The sequence below is a fragment of the Zootoca vivipara genome, chromosome 2 (genome assembly GCF_965207765.1).
Source record: "Zootoca vivipara chromosome 2, rZooViv2.hap1.1, whole genome shotgun sequence".
NCBI lineage: Eukaryota > Metazoa > Chordata > Lepidosauria > Squamata > Lacertidae > Zootoca > Zootoca vivipara.
Window position 1 is genome coordinate 67,040,454 of NC_142584.1, and position 17,594 is coordinate 67,058,047.

At 45.2% G+C, this 17,594-nt stretch overlaps 1 protein-coding gene across 3 annotated transcripts in view; it reads left to right on the forward strand.

Moving 5' to 3' along the window:
- The window catches only part of DAG1 (dystroglycan 1), a 70,841-nt gene that overhangs the window by 8,449 nt on the left and 44,798 nt on the right, over window positions 1-17,594 (forward strand). The window contains exon 2 of one of the 3 annotated variants that reach the window (XM_035105914.3): window positions 6,927-6,992. The exons of the other annotated variants lie outside the window; for them this stretch is intronic. The gene's annotated coding sequence lies outside the window, so the exon portion shown is untranslated. The remainder of the gene's footprint in view (window positions 1-6,926; window positions 6,993-17,594) is intronic. 3 annotated transcript variants of the gene reach the window in all.

A 17,594-nucleotide genomic window follows, 5' to 3' on the forward strand; every position in this document is an offset into this window, starting at 1 on the left:
ATTGTTTTCCGGGAGTGTAATGGATTTTATTACTGGTAACTTTAAATGTGTTATGTTCCTATTACATTTATCGTAAGCTGCTTTGGGGACATTGAAGTAGAAAATCAGTTTATGTTGAAATCATTTTATTTGAATGCATAATCCCTGCAACCTACATTGAAAATTCAGAACTTCACTCATTGAGCGGAAGAATTGTTGTATGGAAAAAACAAAAGTGAGGCATGCCAATAGGTCAAAACCAATTTTCAAATGCATATAAGTCAGTTCCCAGTGAACTGGTTGTCTTTCTACGGTACATGCAGAACATGTACCTATTCAGCACCTTAGTTTCTGTCATCAGGGTAGAACAAATTCTCACCTTTGTACCATGTATTTGTGTGGATACATTTAGCTGAGAGGTTGTCCTTACAATTGTGGGGGGTGTCCCCATGTCATGCATATCTGTTGAAATAATGCCATCAGAACTATGCAGTGAAGATTCACAGAGGATATCCCAAGTTTGAGTGTCTTATAAGACATAATCCTATGCACATATTGAACTCAATAGGATTTAGAGCTCCATCTGGACTATATCAGTGTCTCCTAGGCTATGCATACTGTTTCCCTCTCTAACACTCAGCTAGAAGAGAGTTTGCTGTGCCAGACTCTTAAGCTCCTGCAGTATGGAGGGATGAGACTTGGGAACCTGCTATGGAAGAAGCAGAATGGATAGTACTTCTACTTCTGTGCATGCAGCATAATATATCTGAATGGTCTTTGTGTTAGCAATTTCCCACTGGACTTAAAATGAAACTTTTGGCTTTGTCTTAGCTTCTTGTTGCTGGTGCTGTAACAGCCGTGTACAGTATGACATGAGATTTTACAGCATCAAAAAAGTTTGATTGTTCCTGCCCAGGAACTATCATTTTATTCTTATTCACAATTCCAGTTTGTTTTCTGATTGGGGGGCTTTGTTTAATCATTTAGTTCATGAGATATTTCAAGTAGGCATCCTAAAATAGGTTAGAGTCAAAGCTGGTTAATCCTTTCCCAGTCTCTAGAGTTCTGCTGCAGACAACTGAGCTCTTTTTCCTCCCTTGGCTTAAATTTTCATATCTTAGAAATAGAGAAGTTTTACAGATCAATAAAATTTTCTGCAGAGAAGACTTTTTAAAACCAAGCTATAGGACGTATATCTGCTTCCAATGCACTTGTACATGGAATGGAATGTCATGTGACATGTTGCAGTGAGATAGGCTTGAATTCATGTTGGATATCTTGCATGCTGCTGTCTTTACTGCTGGCTCTGTATGTTTCTTTCATCATATTTAATAGTTTCTTTTAATAGTAGCTAAATGTCTGAGTCAAAGGTACTAGTTCCTGAGAGCAGATTTTAAAACTTTTATTTTTTTAAACAAAGAGATGTTATAATTGTTTCTGAAGGACAGTTTAGGACAGGTCAAAGTGGAGGAAACAGTTAAAGAAGGTTATGGTGGTAATAGACTTGTCCATCATTTAATTTGATTGTGATAAACAGAATCATCCCAGCCATCAGAATAAGGAAGTTGCAAATGTGGTTCTCATGAATCTACCTGTCCTTTTAAAGTTTAGCACATTGCCTCCAGTCACACTACTCAGCCTAGCTGTCCTCTAAGGTACTTGTCTGGGGTACCCTCAAATTGAATTCTTGGGTGCCTTTCATCAAATAGTGCTAAATCTTGTCCTGTTCAGGAATTATTAATCTGTAACTGTGTGAGAGACACAGGTTTTTTTTTTGCGTTCTGCCCCAACCTTGCTGTTTTTAGTGGCAAGACCTCATGCCACACTTGAATACACTTATAAGCCTCCCTGCAGTTGGCAACCCTGATCACACAGGGCTCCTGCTGGCGGGAAGGCTTGTAAGTGTGTTCAAGCAAACATACTTGCAAGCTCCTTTCATACCCTGCTGCTGTACATGGAAAAATTGGGGGATGGAGCAGACAGGGTGTGCATGCTTGCAAGCCCCACATTTCACACAGTTACAGGTTAATTCTTCCTGAATCGGGTTTTTATTTGTGCTAGTTGTATGCTTAAATTTTGCGCTCGTAACAATATTTTTGTGCTTTCTTATTATGCATCTTTACAGAAATGAATTTCTTTACATTTTCTCCTTAACCCTTGGACACATAATTGCAATTGTATGTAGTATCCTTTTAAAGGCACTCCTCATTGTAAAGTGCAGGTGGTCAGAACTGCTTGGCTTCTACTGGGGAACAGATTACAGTAGATTATTTTTTAAGTTATTGGCCTTTGTTCCCAAAGCCTTTTTCTTCTACCTCCTGTAATGTTAGGCCCTCTGATCTAATGTCCATTGACATTATCAATACTTGCTACATGTAAATTCTGAATTTGATGTTCTCAAAATGAACATACAGTAGTTTTTATTGGAGTTTGTTACTTCAAACTGTATGGAGAAGTGCATGTTTGAATTCTCCTCCTGTGATGGGGCTTCCTGGTTTTGGAAAGCTAGTATGTTGGGGGAAAGACTTGCCTAGTTTTCTCCTTAACTTGTTTTTTATGCGAGGAAAGCATTCAGATGTGTTTCATGTGCTCTGGCCCTGTACCCTTTTAGAATATTAAAAAGAATATTGAAATTAATATTCAATATTTTAAAATTAAAAACAGTATTGCTTGTGGAAAACAACTTTGGGTGGGTGCTCCCCCTTAGAAACCTCAACAGGTTACGGCACCTCTTTTTCTAGAAAAAAAAGCCCTGAATGCAATGAGATAAAAAGGGAAGAACTTCCAAGAAATTAAAATATACCGTAACTTAAACAAGCTTATTAAATTTCTGTTGACTCTCTTGTCCTTTCGGACTGTCTCCTGGATGAAACTTGAGCTTGATTAGGGTAGATGTTGCTTTGGACATGGAGTTGCATCATGCAAGTTCAAATCTTAGTTCAATCATGAAGCTCACTTGGGAGCAGTGGCTGAAATTCACCAGGCACATTTTGCACCTGGCTACTGGCTACTAGTGACCAAGTGAAGATGCCTGGCGCCAGGATGGTGCCTGACATCTCCTCCATCTGGAGGTGCATGACTGAGGATCATTGGAACTCGCCTGTTTTCATACACTAACAACACACCCTTCAGAAAACTATCTGTGATATTTTATTTGCACAATCACAGTGAATTTCAGGAACCAAAAAGTATTGGAAAATACAACTTTTGAGCTATCTGGTCCCAAGATGGCAACTAGACATTCTGTTTTGGCAACTATAACCCTGGTTTAAGGAGCCATTTGGCACCTAGCTTATATATCTGAGTTTCTGGAGGCCTTGGGTTAGTCACTACCTGTAGCATACCTCATGGGATCATTGTGAGTCTAAAATGGAATAATTCAAAATGTACCACTCTCAGCTTGGAGGAGGAAAGCTAGGATGTAAATGTAGTAAACTCATCTGTGTAATAAAATAAAAATAAATGAGTGCTGTAAAGATAATCGGGCTAGCTGTTTCTGTCTTTCCTGGAAAGACAGCTAATCTGAAAGATTTCACAAGTAGTTCTTTAACTAATGGTTCTTAGGTCTTATTACCCTGATCCATTGGTGGCTTGGCTCTTTGGGGCTGAGCCCAGACACATTATGAGATTCGAATACATAACAGCAAATTTAAATTGTAGTGGCTGATACCTAGATGCAGAGAAGCCACAATGGTCAATAAATACTTTCCCCTTTGGGGCACCTTGCCCTAACTGAGGTGATGAAAACTTGGGGAGAGGGTGAGGATCAGACCAAAGTGTTTACAATCAGGCTAATGTCTTGTGGCTTTGAAGCAATGTGAAGACTGAACTGATTTGTAAAGTACATTCATAGGCAAACAATTATTCCATTTACAGTCCTCCCCCAGCCCTCCAGCCCTTTCCGCCCACTCACTGGAAAGGAATTAGCCTTATTACCGTGACTTTGAAAGTTACTCTGCTACTAGACTGAAACTTTCTTGAAGACCTGCTGGGAGATTCTGAAGGGCTTAACAAAAACTATCCATTGTTAGACCCCTCTAGTACTTAAGTAATCACTGAATCTACTGAGGATCAAATTCATATTTTTTAAGAATATTCATCTGATATTTTTTATTTCTCCAAAATAAGTAATTGAAAACTAGAAGAAAGTACTCAGTTCTGATAACCTTTAACTTTGTTACCTTGATGACTTGGATAGTATTTATTGCCACTTAATTATCATCTTTATGATATGGCATTCATTCTGCGTTTTAATCTGAATAACCTTTTAAATGTAATTTATCCTTTAAAAGTTTTTAATGGTTTTAGCAGGGATTGCCAAGCAATATTTCTTGCATAGCTTAGCTATAACAAACAAAATGGTCTTGATAGACCAATTGTTTTCCAATTATTTTGTTTTTTGTGTCACTTCCAATCCCTTAGTTGCCGCAGGGTTGGATGAACAAACACCAGTTATCTATTTTCCTAATCTTTCGAGCAAACTTTATGCAATACCATTTTTCTTCATTCATGTAAATGGATCAGCTGACCTTTCAGTTCTGGCCTGATCTCTGCCAATTTGGAAAAGGCGGCTTTGGTTAGATTACTGAAAATGCATTTATATCAGGTTTGTAATTGCCCCTGCCAGATTGCCCGGAATCACCAGGCAAGAAAGCTTTTGAATATTGGAAGCAGGTAGCTGACTCTTTTAGTCTACTGTATAGATGTGCCAGGAATGGTGTACTGTGGACAGGCAGACTAGTAAACATTGTTTGTGTGCCAATAACTAGGGAACATGTCTGCAAGGTTTATTTATGGATTACTAAACTATGGCCGTTCTGATGGTGGTATTAGTAGTAGTAGTTTTGTTGTTACTTTTATAATCAGTACTCTTGATGCTTTGCAGCAGACAAGTTCTGCCGCAAGGAGCTTACATTCTGAAAATGCTTTTTTGAGTCTCTGGCAGCTGACGTTTCAGGTTCAGTTGTATACCGGTAGTTACTTGATACAGCTGCCAACTTGAGGCACAGCTGCATATTTTTATTTGGAGATTAGCCAAAATCTAGTCCTCATCACTCTCTTTTGCAGGATGTTCAAGGTGTGTTTGTTCCCTCCCAGGCTTGCGGCTGCTAGGGATGGTTGCTGGACTGACCCATTTTGCATGGGTGACTGGCTTGGTTTGGTGGTAATGTCCTGGGAGTGGAAGATATAAACTTTCTCCCAGGAGCACTTCTGTTTGCCATAGCACTGAATCAGAAACTCAGGCAGCTGTAGGATGAACATAGCAGTATTTTGGCACACTAATATAGAAGCATGTCCTATGTAGCAAGTCAAGAGAATAGACATTTTCTGTTATTCATAGGAATAGCTATGGTGGCTTATCCACTGAGCCTCTTTGCTGAAAGTCCTTCCTAACTTTCCATTATACTACAAGTTTTTGTTCTTATTTTTGTCTTGAAATAACTTTTTTGTTGTTCTTATGATTTCCTGTCAGCCTGTCATATGAGTTAACTGTGGTTTTGAACTAGCTGGGCAGCAGCTGCCAAAAGTACCAGACCCTAAGCAGATGATAAAATCCCCTTGTTATTGTGGTGTACCATTATCTGCCCTGCTCCTGACAGAAAACATACTGTTCCCAGGAAGAAAGTTGGGGCTACAACACAAATCTGAACAAAGAAATAGGACTAGCAGATATTGAAGACACTGTTATCAACCACTGTCCATTATCTAGTTAAATTATTTGGTATTACACACTCTTCTTGACAGGCATGCATTCCTGACATAAGGACTAATTTGACCTCTGATTTCTTATTGAGTGATAAAACATGTCAATGTGTCTTCAAAACATGATTTTTCTTCTTGAAAATACATTGGTGAATTGTGGAAAGGGACCAGGTCAGAACAAAATGAGACGAGTGATTCTTGAAATGAGAGTATTGCTTTACAGCTCATTATGCTTCAAACAGTATAGCCCCAGCACATTGGGATCTCCGAGCAAAAGCGTACAGCTCATTATTCTCTCATAGTTTCCAGAGATTGCACATGTATACATCCTTATTGGGCAATCTCTGGAAACTAATTTTGATGCCTAGTCACACTATGTACTGATGATAATGCTACACACACAGGTAGCCATAGATTTCTGTCTGGCTTTGGTTTCCAACCACGTTTTGCTGCTGGCCAGCTGTGAAGACTAATCCTGCCATAATATTACAGCCATACAATACAGTGGTACCTCGACTTACGAAGGCGATCCGTTCCGCGGCGCTCTTCATAAGTCGAAGTCTTCAGTTGTCGAAGCACCCGTTTTGCGCATGCGCAAAGCGTGATTTTGCGCTTCTGCACATGCTCCAACCACACGTGCAGCACGTGCGCGCGGCAAAAAGACTTCCGGGTTTGTCGACTTTGGAAGTCGAAACCTTCGGAAGTCGAGTCGTTCGGATGTCTAGGTATCACTGTACACATTTTAAAAACAGTATCTGTTTCATAAAAATGAAGTGAAATATATAGTAATTCAGGTTTTATCTTAATTAACGAACGCATGACATTATTTACTTTTTCCTTTCCAATTTTTGTACTTTCCCTCCATAGTAAATAACATGGGTTACATCACAAACTACATGAGCGTAAGTACAGTCAAACCTTGGTTTACGCCTACCTTGGTGAGCGACCGCCGTGGACCCAGAAGTGTTTACATCCGGGTTCCACGGCGCAGAAGCGATCTGTGCAGCTCATGCGTGCGCATAAGCGATCTGCGCAGTGTGCGCAGAAGCGCTCTATCGGTACTTCGTGCACGCGCAGAAGCGTGCCTTCGGTAAGCGACCGCTTCGGCGAGTGACCACCTCCGTGGAACGGATTGCGATTGCAAACCGAGGTACCACTGTACATGAGAAGAGGACTTTCTTTCTCTGTTCTTCCCATTACTGCCAATGGTTTGCTTTTGCCAATTTCCTTCCTTCTCTTTGCAGCTGCCCTCTGCATATCCCAGCACTTTCTTTGGAGTAACAGCAGGTTGTACTGTGGAAAAGGGTCTGGTAAGGCTCAGTTGAATGAGCAGATTTTTATTTGTGTAACTTGGGTACAACTCATACATTTTTTTAAAGCACTTTTTAAAAAAGTTTACTTTTTTGGTGCAAACACCCAGCTGTGGGAAGGTCAGAGTTTTGTCCAGTAAAGGGTTGTTCTGATGAACTGTCCAATAAATTATTACAAAAGTTAGTAAGGAATGTCAGGTAAGAGTCATGTGGCATGAGTGTTTATTAGCTAGAGTCAGTCTCATGGACAGTTTTTCAAGCTAAAGCACTGAAATAGGATTTGGAAAACTATACTCTGTCTTCATTTTCTATTCAGTTTTCTTTTCAGGATTCATTAGGAAACAGGCTTTTGCCATTTTGAGTTCTCAGTGGCCCCAACAGGGTGGTGGAAATATGTGTTTCAGGTCAGGTGTAATACGAAGAGTTCTGTGAACTCAGAAGCTTTGCTTATTATTTTGTGGCACTTTGGGCCTAATAACAATATTCCCTGACAACAGATTTTGAAATTTACAGATTTTCCCCAACTGTGATCTCTTGACTTTTCACATGTTTGTAGGGCTGCAATCCTGTGCATACTTAACATGGGGGTGAGCATAATCAAACTCAGTAACTCAGAAGTAAGAATGCATAGGATCAAGCTGTGAAACACGTTTGAGCATTTGCTTAACTGAAGGAACTTCTGCCAGCTGTAAAACAATAACTTTGTTATAACTTTTTAAGACAATGCAACATACAAGAGAAGAACCATCCCTCCTTTTCTGTGCAAAGTTATTTGTAAAAGAAACTAGTTGATTTCTTTTTGAGGAACTGAGCTCTTTCTAGAAGTTCAGGGGCTCTCCAGACTAGTGAAGTTATGAAAATCTGGTGTGAGGAACCCATCATAACAGTAAGGTTGAAATAGTTCTTGGCTGAATCTGAATGTGTAAAGGTCTCAGAACTCTTGACTGCAGGTTTTCTTGTCTCCCAGGGTAAGTTAGGGGTGTATGGGATATCTTTGGGAGAAGAAAATAATGAGTGAATGCATATCTGGAGTGGAGTCCCTAAGACAGTTGGGTGGCGCCTTGTACTACTTCTTCCAGCAACTCCTGCAGCCAAGCTGGTGCCAAACATATTGCTTTCCTTTCCTTGTGAGGTCAAGAGGGGGAGTCTTGTTCTCAGGACAATTCAGAACCTCCATACACACCACACAGTTTTGTTCCCTGGGGGTGGGGTCACTTGGGCGTTGCTAACTTTGCAGTTTGACTTCACCCCCAGAGGTGTACTCCATTGTCTCTTGAGACAGACAGATGCCAACCAACCAAGTGTAAGCTAGGACTCAGAGCCTAAGTTAGAATGAGAAACAAGCTTGAAACCCCTGAAAAGATTGTGTTCGGTGAGCTGCTTTATATTTCTGCTACTTAATTCATGGAATGCTTTAAATTTCACTTGCTATTTGAAAGTGGATAATAGAAAGTCTTACAAAAACCACATTTTCAGATGCTTCCATTGCAGAAGAAATTCACAAGGTGAACAGTACAATAAGGCTCTTCTAAGTATAGCTAGTTGATTTTCAAATGAACCTTAAGGCATAATAAGTGATCGTGCTGGTTTAAATTGAGACTATAAACTCATTCATAAAGTTGCCCCACAAGACTTCTATCCATTGCTGTGCTTTAAATGTACGTTTTTTGGGTTTATAAGTTGTGACCTAATCCTTTGCATATGAGAAGAAGGGACGCAGGGGGCACTGTGGTCTAAACCACATGTGTTTTTAGGAGCAACTGTCTATTATTATTTTATTATTATTAAGCTGCAGGTTGAGGTGGGGTGGTGGTGGTATTAATCCATTAATAGGATAGCGGGATCCCAACTCCTGCTAGCTATTTGAAAAAGAGTAAGACTCAAAGATAAAATGGGACAAATGTGTGTTTGCATTAAGTACAGGAACTTTTTGGTCTTTGCAAATGCAAACTAATCTCTGGGTTTTTATTCTCAGAAAATTAGTATTTCAGAATAGTGTTTATGGGGAAGGGCATTTGACTTGAAATCTCATGATTCAGATTAAATTAAAACAAGCTCCCCCCACATCTTAACTGGCTACAGTTATCACCTCAGCTGTCAAATGATGTATTATTGTACTTTGAGGGCATCCCTGTCAGTGCGGTTCAGTACTCAAATAACTGATGGTACCCTTGTCCTTTATAACACGAGTCTTCAGTTTACTGGTCTACAACTGGGAGGGAGAAGCAGTTGGCCAGAAGGCAATTGTCTTCAACTTTTTGAGACCCACCTTCGCCCTTAATATGCAACCCATTTAACTTCCTGCATATATCCAAACTCTGGTCAATTACTTGTTCAGACTTACTTTCTTTAATAAAAATTGTTTGCATCATTTGTTAGTCTTTAAAAGTATTCGTGCCTTTATTGCATGTAAACAATTATAAATATACAGTGCTCAGTTCGGAAAGTGGAGCTTAAACTGCTGTACCCTAAAGTATCAGAGTGTGCCATAGTTTGCCAACTGGAATAAATAGAATAGAAACAATATTGCCACGCAGAAAAGGAAGATTCTATTTGGATTTAGAATGGAGTGGCCTGGATCCAAAGATTCTTGCAGCTAGTTCACAGCATGCTGCTAAGGAGGCATTGGGCTAGTTTCTTGAAAAAGACCAACTCCTTGCTTCATGGGAAACTTCTTTTGAATCCCTGTTCTGAGGAGAATTTTAAAAGCCGTGTTTGGTATGGCTTGGGGGCAGAGGTTCTGCCATTCAAAGGAAGAAAAGTTAAATCCTACTGGGCATGTCCAAGCCTTTGGGTTCACTTTAAAGTAGCTCTTAAGATCTTGACCTGTTCAGAGTTGTCATGCAAAAACAGAAGAAACACCTATTTTTAAAGAGCTCAGAAGATAAGCATCACTATAAGGAACAGCAATACATTAGGATATTAGTTTCAATTAACAAGACTCCTAATGCATCATATTGGGTGGGGATGCACTCCTGTGGTCATTTAGCTTGGAATAAGCCCTATTGATCTGAGCATGACATGCTTCTGTGTAAAAGGTATCGGGGCCTGGTTGCATTTTTTCCAAGAAGTTACTCTTTCTCAACTAATAGCGATTTATTTTTATGCATTTATATCCCATTTTATCCCAGTAAATTAGATTCATGAAATACTAGTAAAACTCATTTATTCCTCTAATCAGTAAGCAGCCCAGTTCAGATAAAACAATCTCAGTCCAATAAAGCAGAGGCTAGTGAACAAAGAATGAGTGTTCTATCTGCAATACTCCCTCCGCTTTCAAATGCTTGTAGGGTTTCTTTAATGTATAGTTTCGCAGTTTTCCACACAATTTGGAAGACTGTGTCTCAAGCTCTGTTTGTAAGCCAGGATTGCAAGCTACTGTTTGTTCCCATTTTGTGAGCAACCATTACAGTCACTTTCCCAGTTTGGAAGTAATGGGAAACAAGAAATAAACCCCAAAAGTGTAGAATTAGGGTACATAAGCAGAGACGAGAAAGCACTCCTCTTCAGTCCCTTTTAAGCCATGATTTATCAAACAATATCATTATGTTCTTAAACATCCATAGCTGATTTTAAACAATATTATTTTAAGACACTGCTTTAAAATATTTCATTATCCTAAAAAAGAAACTACTCCATAGAGCTTTTCAATTGCTGTATCTTTCCATGATCTAAGATAGTGGTGATAGGAATGGGAAATCATATTCTGAATTTTTCCATTTGCTTTTACATCTCTGCTTTTACATCTCTACTGATTAATTCTTATATCAATATTCTAATCTCTTGTTTCTTTCTTTAACCTGAATATTTATTGGAATTGCCTTGTGATAGACTTCATTAGAAAATGCACAACGATTGATCGATCTAGTTAAGCCTCAATATGAGCATTCTTTTTAACTCCCCACATAAATCTGGGTTTTATGTGTTTGTATTTTCTGCAATTTATCTGTACGTACAGTGGTACCTCTACTTACGAATTTAATGCATTCCAAATGCACATTTGTAAGTCGAAAAAAATTGTAAGTTGAATCCCATAGGAATGCATTGGGAGAAAAAATTCGTAAGTCAAAGCAACCCTATCTAAAAATTCGTAAGTAGAAAAAATCCTATCTAAACCACATCCAAGATGGCGGACGGAGCTCCATTCGTAAGTAGAAACATTCGTAAGTAGAGGTACCACTGTATTAGACAAGATAATGTAAGAGAAGTCCTGAAGAATACTATTGTAAAATGCTCTGTTTCAACCACTGAACCAGTTCCGGGCTTTGGTACTGTCACAGTGGCCGGAGCGGACTACTTCAGAGTAACGACGCTACGCAGCTCTGCATTTTATTCTTTTATTGGTGCTGCGTATTTACAGTGCTAAAGTCATTGCTATTTACACGGAGTGATGTGATCAGTCGGTTTCAGAACCTCCTAATGGCTTTTGGCGCGTCTTTCTCCAACACAAAAGCTTTGGCAGACCCATCCTCTTTCCCCTCCTCTTTCTGCGTAGTTCTGGCGTTGGGGGGATGGGTCTCCCTCCCTTATTCGCCCCTTCCTGTCCCGCCTGGGACCCTGGCTCCTCTCCCTTGCCTGAGCCTCGGACCCGACTTCCTGCTTCCCTACTGGAATCGGAACTCTCTCTGCTTTCCCCTGTGCTCGGTGATTGGCTTGAACTCAGGAGGGGAGGGACTTCGCGATATCCCCTGTCCCTCACATCCACCCCCCTCCCAAGCTCTCCTTCACCCCTCCCCAGGTCCCCCCCAGGTGTCGGTGACGACTGGAAGCCTAAGAACTCAGTGCTTTCCGAGCCCGTTGGTGTGAACACCTCCCCCCAGTCCTGCAAGCCCCCCCCTTCCGCCTGGGAGGATGGGAATCCCAAAAAGTCCGTGGCGTCAGAGCTGGTGGGGGTAAAAATGTTCTGCCAATCTGCTCCTTCCTCTGACTGGGTGGATCTCGGTGACACCCATACCTCATCCTCTGGTTCCTCAAACTCCGCTTCCCAGCGCCATGGTGAACTGCTCTCCCGTGCTTCCTCCCCCTCCCCCTCCCTTTCCATGTGCCAGGGCTTGGGTCTATGGGGAAAGAGGGCGTGAAATTCTTCTACCAGGAATTCCTCCTGTATCTGAGTGGCTGGGACCCATTCATTCTGGGACGGTGGAGCATCCTCCCATGCCATGAGGTACTCCAGTCCCCCCACCCCCCACCTTGAATCCAGGATGGCCGTGGCCTCATTGAGTTGCTCCCTGCCTTCCCTCTCCCCCCCTCCCTCAGGGGTTTGTTCGCTGTCTCGGAGCCTGCTGCTTTCCCTGTACGGCGACAGCAGCGATCTATGAAACACAGGGTGCACCCTCATGTCCTCTGGCAGTGCCAGCCTGTATGCCACCGGGTTTACCTGTTGCGTGACCGTGAAGGGGCCCAACCTTCTGGGCGCCAGCTTTTTGCATCGCCCTCTGATGGGAAGGCCCTCCGAGGACAACCACACTTTGTCCCCCACCCTAATGACCTCCCCCGGTCGCCTGTGGCGATCTGCCCCCTTCTTGTACGCTTCCTTGGCTCTCTCCAAGTGTTCTCTGAGCTGCTGGTGCACCGTCTCCAGTTCCTCTGCCCAATCCTCAGCCTGTGGGCCCTCCTCCTCCTCTTCCCCCTCCCTCTCTGGGAAAGATCTGAGGTCACGCCCGTAATTGGCCTTAAAGGGCGACACCCCTGTGGAGACGTGCACCGCATTGTTGTAGGCAAATTCTGCCAGTGGCAGGCGATCCACCCAGTCCGTTTGCCGCTGGCTGACGTAGCATCTCAGGTACTGCTGCAGAATGGCGTTGACCCTCTCCGCCTGTCCATTGGTCTGCGGGTGTCTAGCCGTCGACAAGCTGACCTCCACCTGCAGGAGGTTCATGAGCCGCCGCCAGAACCTGGAAACAAACTGGCGGCCACGATCCGAAATAACCCTTAAAGGTAATCCATGCAGTCTGAATACGTGATCCACAAACAGTTTGGCTGTCTCTTCTGCAGAGACCGCCCTGGCACACGGTATAAAGTGGCACATTTTGGACATGAGGTCCACCACCACCAACACTGCGGTCTTGCCCCTGGATGAGGGCAGGTCTGTGATGAAGTCCATGGACACTACTTCCCACGGCCTGTGCGGTGTGGCTAAGGGCTCCAGCAAACCTGCTGGTGGCGCTCTGACCACCTTTGCCCGCTGGCAGGTGTCACAGCCCCTTACATAATCCCTCACATCCTCCCGCACCCCTGGCCACCAGAAGTGTCTCATGACTAGGTGAGTGGTTTTATCCCTCCCAAAATGACCCGCCGTTGGGTTGTCGTGCATCTGCTTGAGGACCGTACGTCGGAGCTGGGTGGTGGGCAGGTACAGTGCACCCTTGTAGAAAAGCAGCCCCCTGCGTTCTGCAAAGTCTTTTGCCTGCTCCCCCCCCCCCTTCTCAGTTCTCTGAAGATGCGGTTGGCAAATTCATCCGCTGCCGTCAGTGCTGTGAGTTCTGCCTCGCTTACCACTGCTGCTCCGCAGGACCAAGCTGACGGGGGGAAGATGTGCCTGGGTGCCGGTGGCGCCTCCTCCTCCATGTACTCTGGCTTGCGGGAGAGGGCATCCGCCCTGACATTCTGCTCTCCCGGGATGTAGTGTATGGAGAAGTTGAAGTTCGAGAAGAACTCTGCCCACCGTATCTGCCGCTGGTTGAGCACCCTGGCAGTTCTCCAGAACTCCAGGTTCTTGTGGTCTGTGCACACCTGGATGGGGTGCTTGGCGCCCACCAGGAAGTGTCTCCAGTGCTGGAACGCAGCGTGGATCGCAAGAAGTTCCCGATCAAACACCGTGTAGTTTCGCTCTGGCTGGGTCAACTTCCTGGAGAAGAAGGCACAGGGTCTCCACTCTCTGTTGGCGTCCAGTTGCAACAAAATGGCGCCCACAGCTTTATCAGAAGCATCTGTCTCCACGCGTAGGGGCGCGTCCTGAACCACGTGGAACAGGTTCTGGTCTGAGGCGAACACCCTCTTGAGGCTTTCAAACGCTGCTTGCGCCTCTGGTGTCCACCTGAACTTCTGCTTGCCTCTCAGGCAGTCAGTGATGGGAGCCGTAACGCGAGAGAAGTTCTTGATGAACTTCCTGTAGAAGTTGGCGAAGCCTAGTAGGCGTTGGGCATCTTTGCGCATCCTGGGGCTGTGCCAGTCCAGGATGGCCTGCACCTTGTCCTTGTCCATCGCCAGCCCCTTGTCTGACAGCTTGTAGCCTAGGAAGTCCACCTCCTTGGTGTGAAACTTGCACTTCTCCAGCTTCACATACAGGTGGTTCTCCTTCAGGCGCTGCAACACCTCCCTGACATCCTTCACATGCTGCACTGGGTCATCGGAGTAGATAAGGATGTCATCCAGGAAGACCAAGCATTTCCTGAAAAGGAGGGACCCCAGGACGTGGTGCATGAAGGCCTGGAAGCATGCTGAGCCCCCTTGCAACCCGAAGGGCATCACGAGATATTCAAAGGAGCCCAGAGGCGTGAACATCGTGGTTTTCCATTCATCGCCTTCCCGGATCCTGATCAAGTTGTACGCCCCCCTCAGGTCTAGCTTGGTGAAAATCTTGCCCCTGCGTGCCGCTGTCAGGAGATCATCCACTCTGGGCATGGGGAAAGCCACTGGCTCTGTCACTGAATTCAGTCGTCTAAAATCCACCACAAGACGGCGCTGTTGCGTGTCTTTCTTGTCCACCCAGAAGACCGGGCTGCCCCCTGCTGCCTTGCTTTCTCTGATGAACCCCCGCTTGAGGTTCTTGTCGATGAAAGCGCGCAGATCCTCCAGTTCCTGGTCTGACATGGCGTACAGCTTGGCTGGGGGTATAGTTGCCCCTGGCACCAGGTTGATCTGGCAGTCAAAAGGCCTGTGTGGGGGTAGGTGGTCGGACTCCGCTTCGCTGAAGACCTCCTGCAGGTCCCAGTACGGCTTGGGTATCGCCTCACCCCCTTTGACGTGCATGGTGGCCACCGTGGCTATCGGAGGCCCCTCCCCTGGTTGGTGCTGCATGCAATGTTCCAGGCAAAAGTCCGATCCAAAAGTGATGCATCTTTGGTGCCAACTGATGGAGGGGTCGTGGCGCGCCAGCCAGCTCATGCCCAAGACGATGGGGGGGTCTGAGATGGTGGTGACGTTGAATGCCAGTGTCTCTGAGTGCCTCCCCACCGTCATTCTCATGGGGGGGGTTTGATGAGTGATGGCCCCTCCCAGCAGCTCTCTGCCGTCAATGGTTGCCACGTGCAGAGGAAAATCCAGCTGCAGAAGCTGGATCTGGTGCTCTTCTGCAAAGTTTCTCGAGAAGAAGTTCGCTGACGCCCCACTGTCAATTAAGGCGAGGACTGTCAGGGGATAGCCATTTGGGAGCGTGAGCGTCACTTCTAGAACCACTCCTGCTCTGGGAGGGGTGGGCTGGCTCTGCTCCTCTCTGTGCGGGTGGGTGGGCTGGGGCTGTTGTCTGCTGACTGTGCCTGGCTGCTGCCCCTTGTCTCCTGCAGCCAGGCTTTCCCGTTTCCCTGCTGTGGTGCTGCGTCAGTGGGGGAGGGCACAACCGTTCCCGCCTTTCCTTGCCACTCCCTGCGATGTGGGCAGTCTCTGACGAGATGCTGGGGGGAGTTGCAGAGAAAGCAATTCCCGCCCCTTCCCTCCTTGCGTCTTGGCGCCGCTGGGGTTTGAAAAGCCCGCGCGCGCGCGCTCTCAATCTGCATGGGTTCCTGGTCCTGACTGGCCCCAGGCGTGGCTTGAAAGGGTTGTTGGGGGAGTGGCTTCTCCTGCGACCGTGGGAACCAAGCCCGCTTTGCGCGCGTTGCTTGCTTGTCGCTCCACCGGGATTCCTGTCTCACCCCCACCGCCAGAGCCGCTTTGCTCAGCTGATCCATATTACTGGGCTTTGGACCTCTTGAGAGCTCATCCTTCACCTCCTCATGCAACCCCAAGTAGAACGCCGCTTGCATTGGGGGTGACTCGAGTTCCCACCCCAATCTGTGCACCAGCATGGTGAATTTCGCCCAATACGCGCGAACTGTCATATTTCCTTGGCGTAAATTATGAAGTTCCTCCTTAGTCTGGTCCATATGACTATCGGACGAATACATCGTTTTCAAACCTTCTAGAAATAGTTTGACATTCTTCATGCAAGGATTCTTTGTTGCGATTAACGGTCTTAGCCACTCCCTGGCTGCCCCGGTAAGGTGCTCCACAATAAACGCTACCCTGTGCTCATCATCAGGGAACTCAGCGTGGTGCAGCTCAAGAGCATACACAATCTCAGTCTCAAAGCCCTGATATTCCCTCGGGTCTCCATTGAACTTGCTTACTAGGGTCCCGGCTCTCCTTCCTGGCAGCACTTGGACTTGGGGTGCCCCTCCCGCCTTGTTTTTCTCTGCATCCAGCTTGTTTTGGAGGTCTACCGCCACCGCCCTTAATTCCTGCTCTCTTTCCTGTAGCGCTCTCACCTGTTCCGCAAGTTGTAGCCGGTCGTCCTGGACCTTCCTAGTCTCTTCTTTAGCTGCCTTCAATTCCCCCTGCGCCTGCAGCGACAGCTGCTGCAGTTCTTGCTGGGCTTGCTCCGCGATCTGCCGCCATTTCTCCGCCTCTGACACGCTCATCCCGGCAACTCCAAAGTAGCCCAAAAAGGATTAGGAGGTTGCTGTCACAGTGGCCGGAGCAGACTACTTCAGAGTAACGACGCTACGCAGCTCTGCATTTTATTCTTTTATTGGTGCTGCGTATTTACAGTGCTAAAGTCATTGCTATTTACACGGAGTGATGTGATCAGTCGGTTTCAGAACCTCCTAATGGCTTTTGGCGCGTCTTTCTCCAACACAAAAGCTTTGGCAGACCCATCCTCTTTCCCCTCCTCTTTCTGCGTAGTTCTGGCGTTGGGGGGATGGGTCTCCCTCCCTTATTCGCCCCTTCCTGTCCCGCCTGGGACCCTGGCTCCTCTCCCTTGCCTGAGCCTCGGACCCGACTTCCTGCTTCCCTACTGGAATCGGAACTCTCTCTGCTTTCCCCTGTGCTCGGTGATTGGCTTGAACTCAGGAGGGGAGGGACTTCGCGATATCCCCTGTCCCTCACATCCACAAAACTGCCAGAGGCCTTTTTTGGGTGGGGTGGAAGGTTGAGCAGCAGATGATTCTTCATCTGATGAGTTGAATACATAAGTTGCTTTTCTAGCTACATCCAGGGAATGTTGTAGTTCCGTATGAATAATATCAGAAATCTGAGGTGTATTTTGTTCACACAGGGCTTTGAGGCAAGCAGACCTGAGCAGCACCTTGTGTAAATGGTAGAGCTAGGCGATAACTGATTTTCAATATTGTGATATATCACCAGGTAACATCATGATATATCAGTATATCATGGTATCTGAAATAAAGAAGGAACAACGTAAATGTGAACAGGACAATGTCCTGGCAGCTGCTACTACTTAAGGGTCTAAAACTGATAAATGATGATATTATCAATCACCTCATGGTCACTTTCAGCAGCAGGCAAGCCAAAATGCATCCCAACAGGACTTTTGGTTTTGGGCTTGGCTACTAAATGGTGGTATTCTGGACAATCCAAAGTATGGTGATGAGTCATAGTGCATAC